Below are 13,944 nucleotides of genomic sequence, written 5' to 3' on the forward strand. Positions count from 1 at the left end.
TATTTATTTTATATAGAGATGGGGTCTCACTATGTTGCCCAGGCTGGTCTTGGACACCTGGGCTCAAGTGATCCTCCTGCCTCAGCCTCCCAAAGTGGTGAGATTACAGGCATAAGCCAAAACACCTAGCCCAGAAAACAATGTTTTCACCTCATAGGGTTATTCTGAAGATTGCACAGGTCAGTATCTGTAAAGGGTTTAGAATAGTGTCTTTGCCAGCGGGCGCAGTGGCTCACGCCTGTAATCCCAACACTTTGGGAGGCCGAGGCGGTCGGATCATGAGGTCAGGAAATCGAGACCATCCTGGCTAACACGGTGAAACCCCGTCTCTACTAAAAACTTCAAAAAATTAGCCGGGCGCGGTGGTGGGCGCCTGTAGTCCCAGCTACTCGGGAGGCTGAGGCAGGAGAATGCCGTGAACCCGGAAGGCGGAGCTTGCAGTGAGCCGAGATTCCGCCACTGCACTCCAGCCCCGGGAGAGAGCGAGACTCTGCCTCAAAAAAAAAAAAAAAAAAGAATAGTGTCTTTGCCAATTACAACAGGGAAAACAAAAAGAATAATTTAGAATAGTGCCTGACCCCAGTAAGCGTTCAAAAAATGTTAAATGAACAATAGTAATAGCTATTATTCATAAATATTTCTAACATATATTTATAAATATATTATTAATCAATATAGTCACAAAAAAGAGACTGGAAGGAAATATATCTAGCTATGTGTAGGTAAAATTATGGATAAAAAATATTACTTTTACTATCAGAAATAAATATTATTTTCAGCCGGGGGTGGTGGCTCATGCCTGTAATCCCAGTACTTTGGGAGGATGTGGTGGGTGGATCACCTGAGGTCAGGAGTTCAAGACTAGCCTGGCCAACGTGGCAAAACTCCATCTCTACTAAAAGTACAAAAATTAGCTGGGCGTGGTGGCACATGCCTGTAATCCCAGCTGCTTGGGAGGCTGAGGCAGGAGAAATCAGTTGAATTCGGCAGAGGGAGGCTGCAGTGAGCTGAGATTGTAGCACTGCACTCCAGCCTGAGCGTCAGAGTGAAGGAAGGAAGGAAGAAAGGAAGGAAGGAGGGAGGGAGGGAGGGAGGGAGGGAGGGAAGAAAGGAAAGAAGGAAGATTTTTTTGAGATGCAGTCTCACTCTTGTTGCCTAAGCTACAGTGCAATGGCGTGATCTTGGTTCACTACAGCCTCCACCTCCCGGGTTCAAGCAATTCTCCTGCCTCAGCCTCCCCAGTAGCTGGGATTACAGGCGTGTGCCACCACACCCAGCTGATTTTTGTATTTTTACTAGAGACGGGGTTTCACCATATTGGCCACGCTGGTCTCAAACTCCTGACCTCAGGTGATCTGCCTGCCTTGGCCTCCCAAACTGCTGGGATTACAGGCGTGAGCCACCGCACCCAATCAAAATAATATTTTTAAAATGGAGATAATTCTATCTACAAATGCAGAAAATGCTTCTGTTTTAGCTGTAGACTGCCTTGGTCCAGGGTACCGCACAGCCTAGTTTGAGTCACTGCCAGGTCACACATCACAAGTCCGTCACACACACTCAGCAGCCCTTCCACCAAGACGGTCCTGACCTTCTATTGAGTCTTGCCCCTCTGGCCATCCTAGGCCTCCAAGAGCTGGCCATATGGGTAGGCCCAGATTCCCATGGGGGTCCTCTTATGCATGGTAAGCGGGAAAGAAATCAGCTTTCTCTCCTGGGCAGCCCATGGACTTTGCTAGGGGATGAGGGCTCCTCTGTGAACTGTGAGGGAGCTGTTGCCTCCTGAACCCTTCCCTGGAGGGTCTCCTTCCTCTAGGACCCTCCTGCCTCTGTGTCCCTTCACTAGTAGTTGGTGTTGGGTCCTGACAACAGGGATCGGGGCTTGGGGCTCTAAGTTTTGTGTGTACATGATGACTTCCTCATCTGGCATTTTCTACCTTCCGATGTCCTTAAAGTCCACATATGACTTGCCTAATCCAAAGCTCCTTTTCTATTTAGAATTTCTGCAAGCCTTTCCCACCCCTTCTTCTGTGACCTCCATTGACTTAGGCACACTTCCCTTTCCCAGGCTGGCCAGCCTTCTGGCAGAAGTCCCTCAACCATCAGCCCATCCGAGTCTGACAAAGCTCATGATTTAAAATAAATATATAGACATAGATGATATAGACATAGGCATAGGTCCTTTTATTAGCACTTGTTTTTCATCAATCTAAGGAATCCTCAACCAAATAGACAGTTGACTAGAAGCCCTCACACACGTGCATTGAAATTTCCTCCTGGATATGTCACTTCCCTCAACTTGTTCAAGCTCCCAAGAAGCTGCACAGGAAAGGGTCCTGGGTTTCAGGGTTGGAGAACTCAGCAGGGCGTCCCACGGATATTTTGACACTTCCCCTTCCCCTTCGGGGCCCCGCGCCTACCCTGAGCTGCAAAGTCGCCCAGAACAGCCGCCTCTCCCTGCCTCACTGACTGCAGGTCTGCCCGGCAACATCTCCTTCCTGGCTCATGAGGCAGCTCACACCCTAAAAACCTCCCCTAAACCCCCTCCGTGCCCCTGCAGGGTCCTTCTTCCCCCATTTCCCCTGTCCACACACACTTCTCTCACTTGTCCCCACATTCTATTTATTGTGGTTACTGATTTACTTTTTATTTTATTTATTTATTTATTTATTTATTTATTTATTTGAGACAGAGTCTTGCTTTGTCACCCAGGCTGGAGTGCAGTGGTGTGATCTCAGCTCACTGCAACCTCTGCTTCCTGGGTTCAAGAAATTCTCCTGCCTCAGCCTCCCGAGTAGCTGAGACTACAGGAGCCCACCATCACACCCAACTAATTTTTGTATTTTTAGTAGAGACAGGATTTCATCACGTTGGCCAGGCTGGTCTCAAACTCCTGACCTCAGGTGATCCATCCGCCTCGACCTCCCAAAGTGTTGGGATTACAGGCGTGAGCCACCATGCCTGACCCCCTTATTTTTTTTCTTTAGAGAAACCGGGTCTTGCTCTGTCGCCCAGGATGGAATGCAGTGGTGCAATCACGGCTCACTGCCACCTCAAAATCTTGGGCTCAAGCCATCTTCCTGCCTCAGACTCCTGAGTAGCTGGGACTACAGACATATGCCACCATGCCAAGCTAACTCAGTTCATTTTTGGTAGAGACAGGGTCTTGCTGTGTTGCCCAGGCTGGTCTTGAACTCCTGGTCTCAAGCAAACCTCCCACCTCAGCCTCCCAAAATGCTGGGATTACAGGCAGAATGCACCATGTCTGGCCTTGTTTTACTTTTTAATGTAAAACTAACATACATTTATCATGAAAGAGGAGGGGCCGGGCGTGGTGGCTCATGCCTGTAATCCCAGCATATTGGGAGGCCAAGGCAGGTGTATCACAAGGTCAGGAGTTCAAGACCAGCCTGGCCAATATGATGAAACCCTGTCTCTACTAAAAATATGAAAAGTAGCTGGGCATGGTGGCACATGCCTGTAGTCCCAGCTACTCCAGAGGCTGAGGTAGGAGAATCACTTGAACCCGGAAGGCAGAGATTGCAGTGAGCCAAGATCATGCCACTGCACTCCAGCCTGAGCGACAGAGCAAGACTCCATCTCAAAAAGAAAAAAAGAAAGAGAGAGAGAGGAAAAGAGAAAATAAAAGAAGAAAAGAAGAGAAGAGAAGAGGGGAGGGGAGGGGAGGGGAGGGGAGAAGAGAGGAGGTAAAGCAAGCCCTAGTTGAGGAATTAGCTAGTTCTGGATATGGACTGTGTTGGTGGGACCAGCTTAAAGACAGAAGAAAAAGAATAGAAAAGCCCGCTCAATCTCCTTTAGTGTTGCCTGCCTCCCCAGAAAAATATACTTTCCTAAAGGCGCAAATGAAAATTGTGAACCCAATGCTGACTATGATCTTTTTGAGGTCCACTGAGCAATGCAATATTCTCCTTGGGTTAAATTTGTGTTACATTTATCTGAATCGATTGAAATTCAAGAAACTATAGGCAAAAAAATAATTAATACTCAGTGCAGAAAAATTAAAAATTAAAACAGCAAGTCAAAAGGCAAAAATAAAAATAAGCCGCAGTCAGTCTCCTCAGTGAGCAGCAGCACCGTAACAACACAATGCGTTCAAGCTTTCCTGATGCTTCCATAGAAACAGGTCGACAGTCTCTCGTCTGGAACTCCCCCAGGCAAAAATCCCTGGAACCACAAGGCTGTTTTGTTTTTGTGTTTGTTTTCCAAGTTTATAGTGAATTTATTTGGCTTCACCACCTGATCCAAACTGATGTGGTGCTATTCATATTCTTTAGTTCTCTCACTTAATGTGAATACTCATATGTTTCACTGCAGAAATATTAATGAATTTGACTGTTGTGAGTTGCTACCTCAAGCACACTAAGGATATTCTGTAATTATGCACCTTTGTAAAATCTGAAAAAGTTTGAATCACAAAATACATTGACTCCCAAGGGTCAGAACAGTAGACCGGAACACTTAAAAGAAGTGATGACAGTGCTCACTTCGGCAGCCCATATACTCAAATTGGGACAATACAGAGAAGATTGGCATGGCCCCCATGCAAGGATGACACGCAAATTCATGAAGCATTCCATATCAAGAAAAAAAAAAATTGTTTCAGGCCGGGCACTGTGGCTCATGCCTGTAATCCCAGCACTTTGGGAGGCTGAGACGGGCCAATCACTTGAGGTCAGGAGTTTGAGACCCACCTGATCAACATGGTGAAACCCTCTCTCTACTAAAAATACAAAAAATCAGCTGGGCGTGATGGCAGGCACCTGTAATCCCAGCTACTCGAGAAGCTGAGGCAGGAGAATCGCTTGAACCTGGGAGGTGGAAGTTGCCGTGAGCCGAGATCACACCACTGCACTCCAGCCTGGGTGACAAGAGCGAAACTTCATCTCAAAAAAAAAAAAAATTAGCTGGGCATGGGGTCATGCACCTGTAGTCCCAGCTACTTGGGAGGCTGAGGCACGAGAATCACTTGATCCTGGGAGGTGGAGGTTGCAGTGAGCCGAGATTGCACCACTGCACTCCAGCCTCGGCGACAGATCTAAAAATAAATAAATAAAATAAAAATTTTAAGAATGAAAAAAAAAATCAGTGACGATAAAACAATGATGCTATACAGCATCTACATGTTCCAGGCACTGCCAAGCACTTTGCATATATTAATCAAATGCTTGTAACAACTCTATAGGGTAAGTACTATTACCTTCATCTGCATTTTACATGTGAGGAACAGGATTACATTGTACCTACTGTTTCACGCTTGCTTTCTGCACTTAATATGTCTTGACCATATTTCAATTGAGTGAATATTCATCCACAGCATTGTGGCTGCATCATGTCCTGTTGTGTGGCTGTGCTATCATTTCACCTTTCCTCTGGCACTGGACACTTAGGTTGTTTCCATACCCTTTCTTTGTGGTGCATTTCTCTGTGAGCCCCTTCAGTAGAGACCTGTGAGTCATCCCCCTCAAACCTTTGATCATGAGAGGACAGCACACCCCAGTGGCTATTGGCTCCTTGAGAGGAAGCTGTATCTTCCTACCTCTTAACCATTTCCCTTTTAATTTATTTTTTCCTATTCTAACAGAAACGTGCTCATTCTTTGTACATCTCTGTCCAATCTCTCAGCATTTGAGAGATCCATTTTGCCATTGTTGGGGCAGGATCTGAGATGGCCGGCATCCTGCACTTCATGCAACACGGCCTCTTTGGTTTCCTGCCCTGAAATCCTGTCGGTTCTACTGACCTACTTCCCTCTCTGTGTGCCTTGGTTTCAGGTTAGTATGTCGTCTGTGTGAGATCTGCATCCCTATTGTCTGATGCTACATATTTAGTTGAATGGGTCCTCTTTTGATGTCTTTTAATCTTGATTCTTTTCCCAGAGTTGCCACTAAAATTGTCCCATGCCACCTGTGTTAGTTCCCTGTGGCTGCTGTGACACATTACCACAAATTTAGTGGCTTAAACTACACAATTTTTTTTTTTTTTAGACAAGGCTTCACACTCTGTCACCCAGGCTGGAGCGCAGTGGTGCAATCTTGGTTCACCATAACCTCTGCCTCCAGACTCAAAGTGATCCTCCCACCTCAGCCTCCCCAGTAGCTGGGACTACAGGCACATGTCACCAGGCCCGGTTTTTTGTAGAAATAGGGTTTCGCCATGTTGCCCAGGCTGGTCTCGAACTCCTGGGCTCAAGCAATCCGCTCACCTCAGCCTCCCAAAGTGCTGGGATTATAGACATGAGCCACCAGGCCTGGCCCAGATATTCTTTCACAATTCAGGAGGCCGAAAGTCTGGAATCAAGGTGTGGTCAGGATGGCACACCCTCTGAAGGCATGGAGGACAATCCTTCATTGCTCCTTCCAGCTTTTGGTGGCTCCAGGAGTTCCTTGGCTTATGGCTGCATAACTCAGATCTCTGCCTCCCTCTTCATATCACCTCTTTTCTCGAGGTCTCTCTTCTATGTCTCTTATAAGAACACTTGTCATTGGATTTAGGGTCCATCCAGATAATCCAGGATGGGCTGGGCGTGGTGGCTTATGCCTGTAATCCCAGCGCTTTGGAAGGCCAAGGCAGGCAGATCACCCGAGGTCAGGAGTTTGAGACCAGCCTGGCCAACATGGTGAAACCCCATCTCTACTAAAAAATATATATATATTCAAAAATTAGCCAGGTGTGGTGGCACATGCCTGTAATCCCAGTTACTCTGGAGGCTGAGGCAAGAGAATCACTTGAACCTGGAGGTGGAGGCTGCAGTGAGCCGAGGTTCTGCCACTGCACTCCAGCCTGGGTGACAGAGCAAGACTCCGTCTCAAAACAAAACAAAACAAAACCCAACAGATAATCCAGGATGATCTCACCTTGGGATTACATCTGCAAATGTTTTTCCAAATAACATCACATTCACGGGTTCCAGGGGTTAAGATACGGGCCACCTTTTTGGGAGCCACCATTCAATCCACAATAATATCACTCTTCCCAAATCCAAGGGTTCGCTTTTTCCCCTTCACACTCTCCAGGTGGGACCTCTCGCTCTCTCACTTCCCATCCAGGACAGCCTATCGCCCTAGGAGATCTCTCAGTCACGTGGAATGTGTGGAGTTAGACTATGGGCATGAGAAAAATGGTTTCTTTCTTCTGCTAAACCACAAAAGAATCCCAAACCAGCCCTTTCACATACATTAAACATATTTTCTTCATCAAATTGGGTGTTGTTACTTATACTAAAACTATGGGCAGTTTTTCTTTACCCCCAAAATCAAAGTTTACATTTCAAGGAGGAGAGAGTTCTTTGTTTTGAGTGCTTAGAATACAATAAGTGCTGTTACACTATCTTATTTAACCCTCATAACAACCCGAGTCTTACAATCCATTTTCTCTTCTTCAGAGAATGGAAAACTGAGGCTCAGAGAGGTTAAGTAACTTACTAAAAATCACACAGTAAATAGCAGGATACAGCTATGTCAACCCTATAACTTTTTGGTTCTGTCTCTACACTATACTGCCTTTGTGAATTTTCCAGATGAGGTAAGTGCAGCACAGAGACAAAAAATGGTACAGAGAAGCCAGGGGTGGTGGCTCAGGCCTATAATCCCAGCACTTCAGGAGGCCAAGGCAGGAGGATCTCTCCAGCTCAGGAGTCTGAGATTAACCTGGGCAACATAGTGGGACCCTGTCTCAAATAAATAAATAAATAAATAAATAAATAAATAAATAAATGGCACAGAGGCCACTTAGCTAATGATGGCAACAGGAACAGAAGCTTGCTCAACTCCCAGCAATTTGCTCTTTCCCACATACCATATTCTTGACTTAGAACATAAGGTATCATTTGGGCTGACAGAAAGACACACATCCTGATTAAGCTCAGAAAGAACCTGAACTTCGGAGTCAGAGCCCAAGTCTATTCCAGTTCCTCTGACTGGTAACCAATGCTCCTGGACCAGTCACTCGGCATCTCTGATACTCAGTGTCCTGATCTGCAACATGGTGTGATCATGCATCCACCTCTTTGCATCACTGTGAGGACTAGGGAATGCATGCTGAAATACATGATGTAGAACGTGTTCCACAAACAGCAGCTCTGACAACTATTCGTATTTCGATTGCATGCCTCTTCAGAAGTAAAAGGCTTTTTCAATGATAAAATAAAAAGTAATTCATGTTTATGGTAAAGAGTATAAAGCTACACCTTCCCCATCCCAAAAGATCCCAGACCTCATCCCTGAAGGTGGCTATTGTTAACAGCACCTTTTGTGTAGTTCCACAAATTTTCTACGCATTTGGAAGTATATATATATTTGTCACACAAATAGGATCACAGAAGTTCACTGCTTACTTTTTTCCCTAAGTCATTGTCCCAGTTGTGCTCCCCAGGAAGCAAACTCTGAGAAGGAATTAAGTGTGCAGGGCTGGGCGCGGTGGCTCACACCTGTAATCTCAGCACTGTGGGAGGCCGAGGCAGGCGGATCACTTAAGCCCAGAAATTTGAGACCAGCCTGGGCAACATGGCAAAACCCCATCTCCACAAAAAAATACTAAAATTGGCCTGGTGCAGTGGCTCACACCTGTAATCCTTGCACTTTGGGAGGCCGAGGCGGGTGGATCACCTGAGGTCAGAAGTTCGAGACTAGCCTGGCCAACATGATGAAACCCCATCTCTACTTAAAAAAAAAAAAAAAAAAAAAAAAAATTAGCTGGAAGTGGTGGCGGGCACCTGTAATCCCAGCTACTCAGGAGGCTGAGGCAGGAGAATTGGTTGAACCTGGGAGGCAGAGGTTGCAGTCAGCCGAGATCATGCCACTGCACTCCAGCCAGGGCAACAAGGGCAAAATTCCATCTTTAAAAAAAAACATACAGAAATTAGCCAGGTATGGTGGTGCATACCTGTAGTCCTAGCTATTTGGGAGGCTGAGGTGGAAGGATTGCTCGAGCCCAGGAGGTCGAGGCTGCAGTGAGCTGTGATCACACCACCGCACTCCAGCCCAGGCAACCAAGTGAGACCCTCTCTCAAAAAAACAAAAAAACAAACAAAAAAAAGGAATTATGTGTGTGCGATGCATGCTTACCAGGGAGTGCTCCTGGAAGCGCCGCCTGTGGAAGGAAGGACAGAGGGAAAAGTCCGGATGCTCGGACAGCCTGGGAGGTAAATGGTCCCTCAGAAAGGCCCAGGCCTTTCCACCCCCACTGCTGTCAGTGGACCAGCCTGGGCTGGGCGTGTCCTTGGGCGTCTTTGAAGGGGATGACAGTAAAGGCTGTCTGCCCTCCCTGCACCCAACTGCCCTGGTGTGCTCCTGGCTGACCTGTATAACTGCTGAAGACCCAGGCTCTGTGGGTGAGTCTGGCTTCACTAGGCTGTGTTACTTTTAAACCAGTTTTATATGACTTTTTACTGTCTGGGGAGAGCCACCATTACCTTGTCTTCTTCCCCTTTTGACGGCAGAACTTCTGGTTCCTCTTTGACTGCAACCTGAGGTAAAAGGTCATGGGAAGGGAAAGGATGAAGCCCTCGACAAATTTCTCTGACAAATATGGAAAACAGAAAGCAGATAAGGATTCCCATCCAGTAAAAGACAAGCACAAAGAGTCATTCACACACGTGACAATGGGCCCATTCTAGCCACTTCCCCTTTCAATAACCTTTTAGTGTTTTCCTTAGTTCAGTACTTGATGAATCAGCCACCAAGGTGAGAATTTGGAGCTGTTGCCTGCCCCACGGTCTGAAAGGGTCAGATGCCACTGCCCTGCCCAGGAAATGCCCACAAAGGGGGCTGCCGTAAAACTCAGCATACTCTATGGACAACCACACCCCTCACCCCCACTTCCTTCTTTCAAACTTAGGCACCCACTCATTCATAGAAAAGCAAAGATTCCAGCATGGACAACAGAGCAAGACCCTGTCTCTACAGAAAATACAAATAAATTAGCTGGAGCCGGGCCCAGTGGTTCCCACCTGTAATCCCTGCACTTTGGGAGGCCAATGCAGGCAGATCATTTGAGGTCAGGAGTTCAGGACCAGACTGACCAATATGATGAAAACCCGTCTGTACTAAAAATACAAAAATTAGCTGGGTGTGGTGGCACACACCCATAATCTCAGCTACTTAGAAGGCTGAGGCATGACAATCACTTGAACCTAGGAGGCAGAGGTTGCAGTGAGCTGAGATCACACCACTGCACTCCAGCCTGGGCAACGGAGAGAGACTCTGTCTCAAATGAATAAATAAATATAAGCTGGGCATGGTGGCATTCACCTGTGGTCCCAGCTACTTGGGAGGCAGAGGCAGAAAGATGACTTCCACCTGGGAGGTTCAGGCTGCAGTGAACTCTAATCATACCACTGCACTCCAGCCTGGGTGACAGAGCAAGATGCTATTAAAAAAAAAAAAAGAAAAGAAAAGAGAAAGAAAAAAGAAGAGAAAAGAAACGATTGGGAGGGGTGGACCAGGCTCTATTCTAGGGATGATGACCTTTGTGAAAGCAGAAGTTAGGCCTTAATCCACACTACCACACTACAGGTGGAGATGCAAAATGGTACAACCATTTTGAAAATTAGTTTGGTAAGTTTCTTATAAAGCTAAATAAACAACACATGAGCCAGCCTTTCCACTCCTAGATAAATGAAAACCCGTATTCACACAATGACTTACACATGAGTGTTCACAGCAGCCTTATTCATAATAGCTGAGGCTGGAAACAACCCAAATGTTCATCAGATTAAAAAACTGTGATATATTCTTACAACACGCTGGGTGTGGTGGCTCACGCCTATAATCCCAGCACTTTGGAAGGCTGGACAACAGAGCAAGACCCCATCTTAAAAAACAAACAAACAACAACAACAAAAAATAACGTGGATGAATCTCAAAAACATGTTGAACGAAAGCAGACAGACACAAGAGTACATAGTGTATGATTCCATTTATATGAAACTATAAGAAAATCAGTTCAATCAGTGCCAGAAAGCAGATCTATAGTTGCCTGGGGTTATAAAGTTTACTCACGCCTGTAATCCCAGCACTTTGGGAGGCTGAGGCAGGCAGATCACTTGGGGTCAGGAGTTCAAGACCAGCCTGGCCAACATGATGAAACCTGGTCTCTACTAAAAATACAAAAATTAGCCAGATGTGGTTGCAGGCACCTATAATCCCAGCTACTTGGGAGGTCAAGGCAGGAGAATCACTTGCACCAGGGAGACGGAGGTTGCAGTGAGCCAAGATTGCACCATTGTGCTATAGCCTGGGTGACAAAATGACACTCCACCTCAAAAAGAAAAAAAGAAGAAGAAGAAAAAGAATGAGGTAGACCTAGCACGGTGGCTCACACCTGAATCCCAGCACTTTGAGAGGCTGAGGCGGAAGGATTGTTTGAGCTCAGGGTTTAAGACCAGCCCGGGCAACATGGTGAAACCCTCTCTCTATTAAAAAAACAAAAAAGAGAGAGAGAAGAAAAAGAAAAAAAATAAAAAGGAACATGAGGGAACTAGGGACTAATGGAAACATTCTATGTCTTGGCTATAGTGGTAATACAAATTTGTGTAATACATGTAATGCATGTAAATTTGTGTAATACATGTAATACAAATTTGTGAAAATTAGTGTATACTTAAGTGAATGAATTTCATTTTATGCAAATTATTCCTCAAAATCATTGTTTAAAAACTAGAATACATAAGCAAGAATATTAAGAAACATGTGGAAAGTAAACAAAATCAGATAGTTTTGATTTTCTAGCTATTTTAACTTACTGTAATTTACATTAAAACTGTGCAATAGGCCAGGGGTGGTGCCTGTAATCCCAGCACTTTGGGAGGCTGAGGCAGGCAAATCACAAGGTCAGGAGATCGAGACCATCCTGGCCAACATGGTGAAATTCCATGTCTACTAAAAATAAAAAAAATTAGCCAGGTGTGGTGGTGGACACCTATAGTCCCAGCTGTTGGGGAGGCTGAGGCAGGAGAATGGCATGAACCTGGGGGGCGGAGCTTGCAGTGAGCTGAGATTGTGCCACTGTATTCCAGCCTGGGCGACAGAGCAAGACTCCATCTAAAAAAAAAAAAAAAACTGTGCAATAAATATTAGAAACACTATTAATATAAATCATTCTGTTAATAAAGGAGTATGACCCTAAGATCACCTCAATAGGTGCTAAGAAGGTATTTAATAAAAGTTAAAACTCATGTTCTAGAAACAAAAACAATGAAGAGAAACTAATAATAGCTTCTGGCCAGGAATGGTGGCTCATGCCTGTAATCCCAGCACTTTGGGAGGCCGAGGCAGGCGGATAACCTGAGGTCAGGAGTTCGAGATCAGCCTGGCCAACGTGGCAAAACCCTATCTCTACTAAAAATACACAAAAATTAGCCGAGCATGGTGGCACACGCCTGTAGTCCCAGCTACTTGGGAGGCTGAGGCATGAGAATTGCTTGAACCTAGGCAACAGAAGGTTGTAGTGAGCGAGATCGCGCCACTGCACTCCAGCCTGGGTGATTGAGTGAGACTCTTGTCAGGAAGGCGAGGCGAGGCGGGGCGGGGCGGGGCGGGGCGGGGCGAGGTGAGGCGAGGCGAGGCGAGGCGGGAAGGAGGGAAGGAGGGAAGGAGAAAGAAGAAAGAAGAAAGAAAGAGAGAAAGAGAGAGAGAGGGAGGGAGGGAGGAAGAAAGGAAGAAGGAAGAAGGAAGAAGGAAGGAAGGAAGGAAGGAAGGAAGGAAGGAAGGAAGGAAGGAAGGAAGGAAGGAAGGAAGGAAGGAAGGAAGGAAGGAAAGAAAGAGGAAGGAAGGAAGGGAAGGAAAGAAGGAAGGGAGGAAGGAAGGAAGGGAGGAAGGAAGGAAGAAAGGAGAAAGAAAGAAAGAAAGAAAGAAGAGAGGAGAAGAGAAAAGAAAGAAAGAAAGAAAGAAAGGAGAAAACTTCTTTAACATGATAAAGATTATCCATCAGAAACCAAGAGTGTTGGTATCCAAGACAATGCTAAAATAAAAAAAATTTTCAATTAAAAAAAAAAAAGAAACCAAGACCAAACATCATAAGGAATGGTGAAACAGGCATTTTAATGACAAGTGCCTGCTAACATCTGTGACTCAGCATTGTACTGCAGCATCATTCTGGAATCACCATTGGGCCTCTACAGGGGAGGTACATACACCCCAAGAGATCTGTACATACGTACCTTCTAGGAAATGTATTGGAAGAATGTGGGAGCATATTTGGTTATAATGATCAGGGGGTTGATATTTTACATACAAATTCAAGGATTAAGTCCTTTACAAGGATTTAATAATACACTGAAAAAATTCCAAGAGTGAAACTAGTGCATAGTGTGAGGGAATATTGTACTTTGCTTTTTCCAAATTTTATCCAAGGTTGTTGAACATTTGGAAGAATCTTGTTACCTGTAGCACCACGGTAGATATTTGAGTAGCCTAGTATCAGTCTAAATTTGTGTTGTCACATTCCCACTGGTAATGTACATAGATAGAAGTATCTCTGGCAGCTTCATTATGGCTGTTAGTATATTTCTGTCCCTAACATTTACATATTGAAATAATACTATCTTATTATAGAATTCTTTTCCTTAGGTTCTCCTTAAGTTCTTATTACTTTATAGCATAATACTGATGGTTTAGAAATTATGAGATTAAGTGGCTTATATTGCCTACAAATTTCATTTTAGATTATTAAAAGTATTGTTACATATTCTTTGTTATAAATGTGATGGAATTAAGAACCACTGTTCTGGGCCGGGTGTGGTGGCTCATGCCTGCAATCCCAGCACTTTGGGAGGCTGAGGCAGGCAAAGCACTTGAGGTCAGGAGTTTGAGACTAGCCTGATCAACATGGTGAAACCCTGTCTCTACTAAAAATACAAAAAATTAGCTAGATGTGGTGGCACGTGTCTGTAATCCCAGCTCCTCAGGAGGCTGAGGCAGGAGAATT

The 13,944-nt window shown here is 45.3% G+C and overlaps 1 non-coding gene across 1 annotated transcript; it reads left to right on the top strand.

The window, feature by feature from the left end:
• Positions 1-4,497: 4,497 nt before the first annotated feature.
• Positions 4,498-4,604, top strand: LOC119628149 (U6 spliceosomal RNA). The gene has a single exon (XR_005244462.1). It is a non-coding gene; the product is annotated as a U6 spliceosomal RNA (small nuclear RNA).
• The last annotated feature ends 9,340 nt before the right edge of the window (positions 4,605-13,944 follow it).

Source organism: Chlorocebus sabaeus, chromosome 9 (genome assembly GCF_047675955.1).
Source record: "Chlorocebus sabaeus isolate Y175 chromosome 9, mChlSab1.0.hap1, whole genome shotgun sequence".
In the NCBI taxonomy this organism is placed as follows: domain Eukaryota; kingdom Metazoa; phylum Chordata; class Mammalia; order Primates; family Cercopithecidae; genus Chlorocebus; species Chlorocebus sabaeus.